Source organism: Gavialis gangeticus, unplaced genomic scaffold (assembly GCF_001723915.1).
Source record: "Gavialis gangeticus isolate Ggan-Ray unplaced genomic scaffold, GavGan_comp1, whole genome shotgun sequence".
Classification (NCBI taxonomy): Eukaryota; Metazoa; Chordata; order Crocodylia; family Gavialidae; genus Gavialis; species Gavialis gangeticus.
In genome coordinates, this window is record NW_017729032.1 from 42,357,893 (window position 1) to 42,367,738 (window position 9,846).

The 9,846-nt window shown below is 41.1% G+C and overlaps 1 protein-coding gene across 2 annotated transcripts in view; it reads right to left on the reverse strand.

The window, feature by feature from the left end:
- The window catches only part of SACS (sacsin molecular chaperone), a 95,563-nt gene that overhangs the window by 54,598 nt on the left and 31,119 nt on the right, over positions 1 to 9,846 (reverse strand). The window lies entirely within an intron of this gene.

Sequence of the window (9,846 nt, forward strand, 5' to 3'; positions counted from 1 at the left end):
ACCAGCGCGGCGGGGCGGGACTGACTGACGCTGGCTCTTTCTGCTGCCGGCGCAACACGCACGCGCACTGCTAGCTACACACGTAGCTGGGTTAACGCACTGCTGCGGGGTATACATACACACACACACTGCTAAGTATACACACTGCTGGGGGCCACAGAAACATTACTGACACTGACACAGACACATATACTATAATCTATCTGGCTCCTGCAATTCTTTCTTGATGCTACAAGTGAAAACGACCCTCTTCCCTTTTAAAAGGTCTTGATCTTCCACCAGTCAATCTGTCTTTTCTTCTGTTAATTGTTTGTCTGCTACCCCTAGGAATTTCTCTCTTCTCCCATTTCATAGCATCCACACTGCTTGTAATTAATCATCCCTGTGCCTCCTTCTCCCTTCAGACCCAATGAAGAATGCTTCATGTTCCAAAGCTTGTCTAAATCTATGTCATGATACTGATTAAAGATACAACCCACAAAAACCCTAGCCTTCATAAATGACGCATTCATTATCATCCCATTTCAGAAAGCTGGTAGAGTTTATTATTACACCAACTGCTGAAAAAAGATCAAGGAACTGGTATCGCTACTTCCTGTTATGTGTCCATGTCATATATGGGAGTAAGAATTTGCCCATAAGGGGGGCATCCAGATGAGCACAGACTCGTCCGCAGCACCACACATGCAGGCATTCCCCACACTGCTAATTTGCAGCATTGGAGGGGGAGCAGGATTTCAACCCCAATAGATCCTGGGGTCAAACAAGCCTGTGCCTTAAAACAGCAGGGCAGTGCATATGGTAGCTGTGCACACCACCCAAAACCATGCGCCAGGTGCCGGCCCAGCTTCCTGCTGCAGAATCACTGCAGCTGCAACTCCCAGAAGCTCCCAGGACCCCAAGTAAGGCTGCTGGGGCCAGCACAGTTCCTGGCCCCAGCCTCCCCTGCTCCACCTCAGGCAACGTGCTATGCGTCTGTGGCGCGGACATTTCCCACGGACAAGTAGTAGTGGACCATATTGTGCTGCTGCTGTTTGGCCCAGGACAAACGCACATTCCCACTCATGGGGACATGCCCAAGAAGTTTAGGAATTTCATGTGTCTTTACCCAATGGATTTAGGTCAGATCTGCAAAAGTCTGTAGTAGAATCTACAGCTGTGAATTAGGCACCTAAACATACAATGTAGGGTGAAGAGTTAGACACCTCTATATGTACACAAAAGTTCACAAAACCAATCACAGTTGAGCATGGAGTCACCCAGTCTAAATGCTGAAGACAAGAGTATGTTTTAAATCACTCTTCCTCCAGGTAAGGAAATTTATTAAATAGTTCCAGTAGGTGTTTTCCTACACTCTGGATTTACTAAAGTGATCAACCATCCCAGATTTTTCAGGGTAGCAGGGCCGTCCCAGGATGGGGGGGGGGGCACAAATTGGGCCCCATGCTTTGGGGGGCCCCGTGGTCAGTGCCGCATAGGCCCTGCACAGGCTGATATACCCCACACAACCCTAGAAACGGCTCTGCTGGGCAGTACCAAATTTCAAGGCTGGCGTCCCCAAGGACATCCTAAAACAGGACTATAATTTGTTCTCAGCTGAACAGCAGAAAAAGTCCTGCTAAGTCTGCAGAGAGGACACAGTACAATGCCGCCTGACACTGCATAGGCAGTATTGAACCAAACAGTACTGCTGTCTTCATATAAAACTCCACTCAGGCCTGCTGCTCTGTTGAGCTAATTCAGTTATCTGCACTGCTGCACTCTAGTGGCTGCAGCAACTGGAAATATAAACTACTTGCACTTTTGTAAGTGGAGTGCCTTGCTTGGACTGTTTCCTGGACTTTGCTCCACAAAAGCTAGTCACTTTTGGATTCACAGCCCTGAACCGTGTTCTTGAAAGTAGACAGCCAATTTTTTCTAGAAAGTCTTTGTAATTTTTAAATATCCCAAATGGTGGAGTCTCTTGTTCCTTTGGGAGAATATTTCTCACACTCAGATCTTACTGGCAAAAAACAGTTCCTGATATTCAAACCAAATTTTCCTCTTTTAATTTCACCTTATCCCCCTGGGACATTCAGAATACTTTCTATCCAAGGTGTTATTTATTATCCTCTCATCTTTATCTTTGTTATTTCATTCTTCATTTTCCACATCTCACTCTCTTCTTTCCATTTTTGATTAACCATCCCTGATGCTCCGATGTTTCATGTTTGTAGCTATCAGAGACACATTGTAAAACTGATGCATAGAGGGTAGGGCAGGATAGTACCAAACTAACTGACTCAGCAAGGCAACAACCTACTTCATCATATCTAGACATGGACTGTCAAAAAAAAAAATCTCAAAAGACCTACCGTACCTTCTGCCTGACTTCAAACTAACAAAGCTAACCATCTCTGGATTCATGGGTTAAATCCTAACCTCCTTGAACACCACGGCAAGTCTCTCATTGACTCCAGTGAAGTTAAGACTTCACATTGTGAGTTTTATTCTGAAGTTCTTCCCAAAACAGAATGGGAAGGAGAGGATTTCAGACAAGACCATCAGAAGGGCAAAGAAAACACTGTATTGTTGATGCTAGACGCAAAGAGAATTCTCTCAGACCCTGTGGAAGGCAACAGTCTCTTTTACAATGTCAAGGCAGGATATCAATCTGAAGAAACGTATTTAGAACATAAAGCTGTATATATCAGTGGTGCCCAACCACGCATCAACAGGCCAGATGAGTGATGACAGATGGTTCTATAGGCTGGATCTAGCCTGTGGGCCCAGTCCAATGCGTGCTGGAACAGGCACTTGTTCTACATGCCGTATTGCACCCACAGCCGTGGTCCCACGCTGGATCACCCCAGCCCAACCCACCCTTGGGGTGCCCCATGGGCCACATCTGGCCCACAGCCCAGGGGTTGAGCATCCCTGATGTATACGGATAGAAATCTCCACTATAGTTAATTCGGTCAGTAACATCTCAACAACTGACTGGCAATGCATGGATGGTATAAATTTTCCTTGTTAAAAAATTGATGTGAACCACCCTGCTATCTGTAACCAAGCTTTTTATCTTTTGTCTATATCAGCAGCAGCCTTGATTAAACTTTTCTCCTGAAACCCAAACAATGGATAAACATCTGTAAATAAGGACTATTCCTTGAAAAGTGATGATACAAAAATTGCACTGACGTAACAGATGTATTCTTTCTGAGTATTCAGAACCATCTGCTGACTTCAGGGTAGAAACAGATGTGCTGTGTATGATGGGACAGAACTCCTCCCATTTAGATGTACCTCACAGGAGTCCTGAGACAAAGCCCAAAATCTGCTGCCACAAAATAATGTGGTAATACTGGGCACAGATAGTAGTTACTTTTGTTGCACAATTGGTCCCCTGAAAGAACTCTATAGCCATGCTTTTACACATGTGCACAGCCACAAAGCATTTTAAAAATGGCTGATCATGCAACAAATTAACCCTCATCAAATGTGGAATCTGATGAAGGCACTCCACTTTGGAGAGCGTTAAGGAACTTCTCTAGGGTCAATCTGTCGCATGATCAGGGCTTGGCTGATGCAGCCCAGCCCTGCCCCAGTGCTATCTGCAGGAAGGGAGGGGAGTGGGATTGAGCTGTGGGCTAGGGTTTCAGGGGGAGAGAGAGGGTACATGGACTGGAGCTCTCGTGCCTTGTGGACCCCCCTCCAGCTCAGGCCAGGCAAACCCCAGTCCACAGCTGTTTCTCATTCTCCCCTGCCGACAGCACCACAGCAAAAAAGCAGTGGAGCAGGGCTAGGGGAGAGAGGCTGTAAACAGGCTCCTCAGGCTTAATCAGCTCCAAAGTAGAGGTCAATCCTGCCCCTCCCTTCCCCCCCACCACAACCTATCGGTCGGGGGGGACACCCTAACTCATGATGCTTTCCATAAAGCACCATGAGTCAGAGCAGAGGCCTGCATGTCTGTCAGCACCCAGTTTGTCCCAAGATGTTGTAAAGGGCATCTCAATGACTGTCCTTTGCAACATGGACGAATAGGAGACCCAGGCATCCCACAAGCCACTGCTTCTGCCCCAATCTTGGCCCCTCTTCACCCCACAGAGCATGTCTGCTAGCAGGGAGCAGCCTCTACAACATGAAATGCATTTCATGCTACAGAGCAAGGGAACCCTATATAGTTCCTCACTCCATGCTTGCAGACACACACCCCAAGTCAAGGTCAGATACCCTGGGCCTGTTGTCCTGCAAGATTTATCCCCTGAAGCCCCAGGAGCCACAGGGGCCCAGTTCTGTGGGATAACAGCTCTGGGCAACATCTGTACTTGCCAATCAATTGGCTCAGTTGTGCCAGGATGTGTCCCAGCACCACTGATCTCACAACAAAAGGACATCTGTGTGTGGCCTCCGTGACAATCATCAGTTGTGACCGTTACTCCTGTTACAGTAGCTGAAAATACAGTTCTAGGAGAGTGAATTCATTTACTATGTCATTATACCATGCAAACATACTGAAGACAAGGGTACCACACACATTAAGTCTGGCATACAGACTTTGCTACCTAAGAATAAAACAATCCCACTTGATTCTCAGAACCCAGGCCAAATAATGCTTTTCAAAGACCCAGCTTTTACAGGTAAACTGAGAATGGCTGACATTGAAATGTTTGACATCATAAACTTAGAAAAACTACAGTGGTATTTTACAGCTATTTTTCAATCAAGAATGACATTTTAATATAGCAATATATAGGAAAGCTTTTTCTTTAAATCTAGGTATCTGTAAAAAATAATTTAGTTTGGTTAGCATTATAGGAAGTGGGAGTTGCGATCAAGATATATAGAACAAAATCACAGGGTGTGAATGTAAAATTAACAGGGCCATTTATAATATTGACATATTTTTATAAAATGAAATTAAAGCAATCTTCAGAATGGCTATTTCCTTGAAAATGAAAAACTCTGTAGGTTTCAGAACTACTAAGCTTAATTGTACCTCTCTAAAACGACTCTTGATGCTGGTACCTATTATGTCGGAAGATACTGACCACTTTCATATCCAACAAGGGATATTGGTGTGCATAAACAGATGAGATGATGTCCGGGGAGAGGAAGAGTGGGAATAATGTGATAAGAAACAAATATAATTGCCTTACTAATGCAACAGGAAGCATTGTAGATTGTAGATCATAAGATCTACAACTGCAGCTGCTAAGAATCTGTAGTGTTGGCAGGCAATTAACATGACTCAAACAGCACATTCAGATTTAAGACAAAGCACTACTAACAAAAAGTAATGTACTATAACACAGTAAACACATTACATTTGTTTCTACCTGATTTCTAGAACAACAATTATGTAACAGTTTTTTTTTTTAAATAAAGATTACTTAAGCATTTCACATTTGGGATTACAGGTTTCTAGGGTTTAGTGGCTAGAAGGTGTCAAATGTGCTTTACTGAACAGTAAGGTATATTGCTGAATTTATTAATCTTGTTTCATGATATTTGAAATGAAATCTATCACTGTTAATGTAAGCATTTACTGAGGGGAGAGTCTCTTCTTTTTAGAGAAAATATGAAAACAGTTTTCACCAAACTGTTAGTTTTGACCATGCAAACCCAGATACAAGACAATTTTATGGATTAAATTTTCCCCCACTACTTCCCTCTTAATTATAATAGTGGAAATGAGCATTAGGGCAGAATTTGGTTCAGTTAATCCCTTACTTGAATTCCATCTATACCACCATAAAAAGGCAAGTGTCATTTTCTTGAAGGAAACCATTTAAGAGAAAATCATAATGATTCTATTTATACTTACTTTTAATTATAATTGAGGCAGTCAAGGTTGTGAAAATAGCTTATTCAAATAAAATATCTGCTTTGCCCTTAAATGTGTTATATAATGTAAGCCTTATTGCTAAAAACATTTACTATGGGTTTATCCATTTTATCTCTAATCAATATTTCTAGTCTGTCTCATCATATGGCTCCATTATATCCCAAGAGTAAGCCATATTTATAAGTGGCTGTGGTCCACCTGAATTATTTAAGGGGTGAAACTTTGCTCTTCAGCCTGGAGAGAGAGCTGATGCACTTCTACATTTAGATATCAATCTACAAATACTGAAAGGACACTGACTAGTAATAATAGTAAACAAAAAATTTAAAGGCACAAAAAAAAAAAATCAACCTTGGTTTTTTTTTCCTTTCTCACTGCATGGTTCATGTTCTCTCACTAATGTAATTTTAACTTGAGTCAGTAATAACTATTATATTGTAACATAAGCCAGTTCCTTGATAGCACCCTACAAATGCCACTGTAAAATGCTTAAATAATAATAAATCTTCTTTTGTTTTATTACTTGCCTACACAGAAAGGAGCAGTACAAAGGACATAAATGAAACCTGATATGCTGCTGTGCACTAATTCACTTTCAGTTCTGACCCTAGCATACCCTGACAAACAGAAAACCTACTCATGTTATTGCAAGCTGAAAAATAGGAGCTAGGGCTTCAGCCCTAACTACAGAAATGCTGCCATTTCTTCACAATAAATACAGAACTATGGGAAATCCTGTGGGGAGGAAGGGAGTTAAGCCGATAAAAATAATCTCAGAAATTGCTCTCTAGGGAATTGTTTTGGGAGGGATTCTAGTGTTGCAATACTATATTTAGCATACAGTTTTGAAGTATTAACAGAATGAATAATAATTTGCTCTTGTGTCATCCCAGGAAAATGTGCCAGAACAATTACCTTGTTACACTATATTTATGAACCATCATGAGACTTCAGGCTAGGGCAGTGGAGGACATCACTAATAAGCATAATATTCTAACTAGAGATTACTGAGAAGTTCTTAAATTGCCATGATTTTTCATTCACAATACTTTGGGTGAAATAGTCCTTCTTCCCATTTAAGCTAGGGAAGAAATTGCAACAAGACAGCTTCAATGTTGAAATAGTTCTTTGCTGGCTCTTTCTATGTTTCATTGGGTGCATCTCCATGTGCAATTAACTTGAAGCAATAAACTCTGGAGCAGTTTGAGCAGGAGTAAATTATGCCCAAGCGCACCATCTAGACGCACAACCAGGACAGCAGCAATTTGAATTGGGGTGGATCAATTTACACCATCCCCAGGCTTCTGGTGGCAGCATCAGGCTAGCTGGGTCACAAGGGTGCTGAAAGTGCAGAGCTGTGTGTCTAGGTGGCAGGCAGGAGTTTTCACCAGCAGTCAGCATCTACATGTGCTTTTAACTGCAGTAAATTATCCTGCCATAAGATAGTACTGTCCCTTACAGTACTATTTTATGGCAAAATTAATTAATTTACTGCAGCCTAATACCGTCACATGTGTAGGCAGTCATACTTTACTCCACAGCTAATTAGCCTACTCAGCACAGTAGTAAAGCACATTTGTAGATATGGCCATTGAGTATTAGGTCTCACAAGCCTGGTCAGTATTATTTATTAAATGTATTATCTGGGACTGCATTATGCTGACTATGTATTATGGTTATTAAATATGTTTATTCTCATCTTGGTAGAAAAATAATTGTAAGATGTATTGTTTAATAAAGTTGGGAAAAAAATGAAAAGATGCAATACCATCTAGTAGTATCTCTTATTGTGCCTTTTCCCAGTGATTGTTTTGCAAAGTGTTGTTATTTTGTTTCCAACTGACTATCACACCCTACAGCACCAGGGCTATACAGATCTGTGTGGAATATATTCCAAGTCAGACTCCTGAAGTGCGACGCGCAGCACAGATGTTGCACAGCCTTGATGTGAGGTGACATAATTCTGTAACTGTGACAAGAAGTAACCGAGGGAACCTAGGCTCAGGAGGATTCCCTGTATAGCTCATGAAAGGTAACAGACTAGGGTCACTTTCTGAGGGAGGAGACAACCAGAAGATACTTGGCAAATCTAGCAGGGCAAACCCAGGCATTAAATTCCATACTGTATGTTTTTATTTGTTATACCAAGTAATTTGGTTAGCAGCAAAAGGCAACTAGAGCAGCAGCTGATGAGTTGTGCTAACTCAAGCTGTAGTTTGTGGTTGCATTCACACTGGACGGATAACTTGAGCATCAGCAATGGTTACTTGAGTTTCAACCAACTCTACCTGGAATTTAAAGCACTGCTTGAGTCAAAGATTTTTGTGGGAGTGCAGAAATTAAGTTAGTGGCAATGCCTGAGTTATACCTCAAGCTAAAGCTACAGTGAAGACAAGCTCTAACAGCCAGACCTGGTTTGGCTGCAGAAGCAGCTAAATAAGACTAAGTCAGAATTTAAGCAACTACATTTCCAGAAGTAATCCAGATTAGACCTACTTTACAAGGCACAAAAAATAAGGAGGTAAATCATTTCTTTAGGAGAAGTAAGACTTGGATTGGGATTCCTATTGCCAAATTTATTTATAAGTCTAATAACTGAGCTCTTTCTGAAAATGAAGTTTCTTTTACTTAAGTAAAAGAGCCTTTGGTGGTATGTGATGTTTATACGGTGGGGGAGGGGAAGGGAGCAGGAGGTTGGAAGTGGAGCCAAAGTACTGTAAGCTTAACAGCATCACATATACACAATGTGAGACCAACTTCTAAAACTTAAAAGACTACCTTAATTTAAAAACTCTCCATTTAGCTTTATATTATTTTTACATGTATTGTGGTAACCCCATGTGTCCCCAGCTGATCTTATAGCCCCACTCTTCCAGATGCTGTACAGAAGCACAGAGGAGAAGATAAATCTTTGAACAGACAAAACAAACAAGATTGGGAAACTGATACATCAAAGCAGAAAATTGTGAATGGATGCCTGCTAAGATCATGTGACTTGCCTAAATATACAGAGGAAGTTTCTCCTGGAGCCCAGAAATTTAACCCAGTTTTCCTGAGTCCAACTCCAGTTCCTTAACCATGAGATTATTCTGCTTCATACATTTAGTTCCTCTAAGCATCTAAAACCTGATGTAACTATTTAAATACATATGTAGCTCCTTATCAAAGTACTGTACACTGGGAAATCTCTACGTAAAATCCCACCAACTTCCTGGGACTTTGCATGAGCTGAGGGCTCTGCCTCTGCTGAGCAGTTAAAGTGGGGCTTTAGATATCTAATTTAAGGTGCATAGACTTGAAAAGTTAACAATTAATTGAAATTGAAATAGCATCTGCATGTTTTTAATTATAGATCCATTATTTCATCGAAGTAGAAGATTGGGTAAAATTCTGTTACTAAATCTTTAAAATTCACAATTTACTTGTTTGCTATGGATATAATTGTGTATTACTGGAATAAAAAGACTCCAGTGGGGATTTTGAAAATGCCCCAAAATAGTCTAATGGGACTTCTGGTTAATGTAAACTCATATGAAAACATAAACTACACAAACCTGAAAAAAATCAAAATAGCCACAGCCATTGTATAGATTGGCATTACAGATTAATCATTTATGAAGACACATAATTTAATAGTGTCCATTATTTACCTTATATTGAGGTGCAGAAGTGAAAACATTTGGAACCATGACTAATACCTGATACAAGAAGTTTACTGTCAAGCAGTACAGATTAAGTCATTTACTCTGCATGTAAAAATGAAGCGTGTGCTTTTTTTAGTGTGAAGTCATTTGAGACTGAAAAAGAAGCAGTAATGAGTATGGAGCCTATTTCTTAAGCTGAAGGAAACCTTGGAGATAGTGCTTCTAGGACACACATTCATCATGTCAAAATGCTTTATCAAGGGAAATTAGACCCCTTCTGAAAAATGAAAAGTTTGTCTCTTTCATGTAGTTGTTCCAAGTTCATCAGCCACCCCCCTCAACCAACCCGCCCAAGGGATTGTCACCATGGAGAAG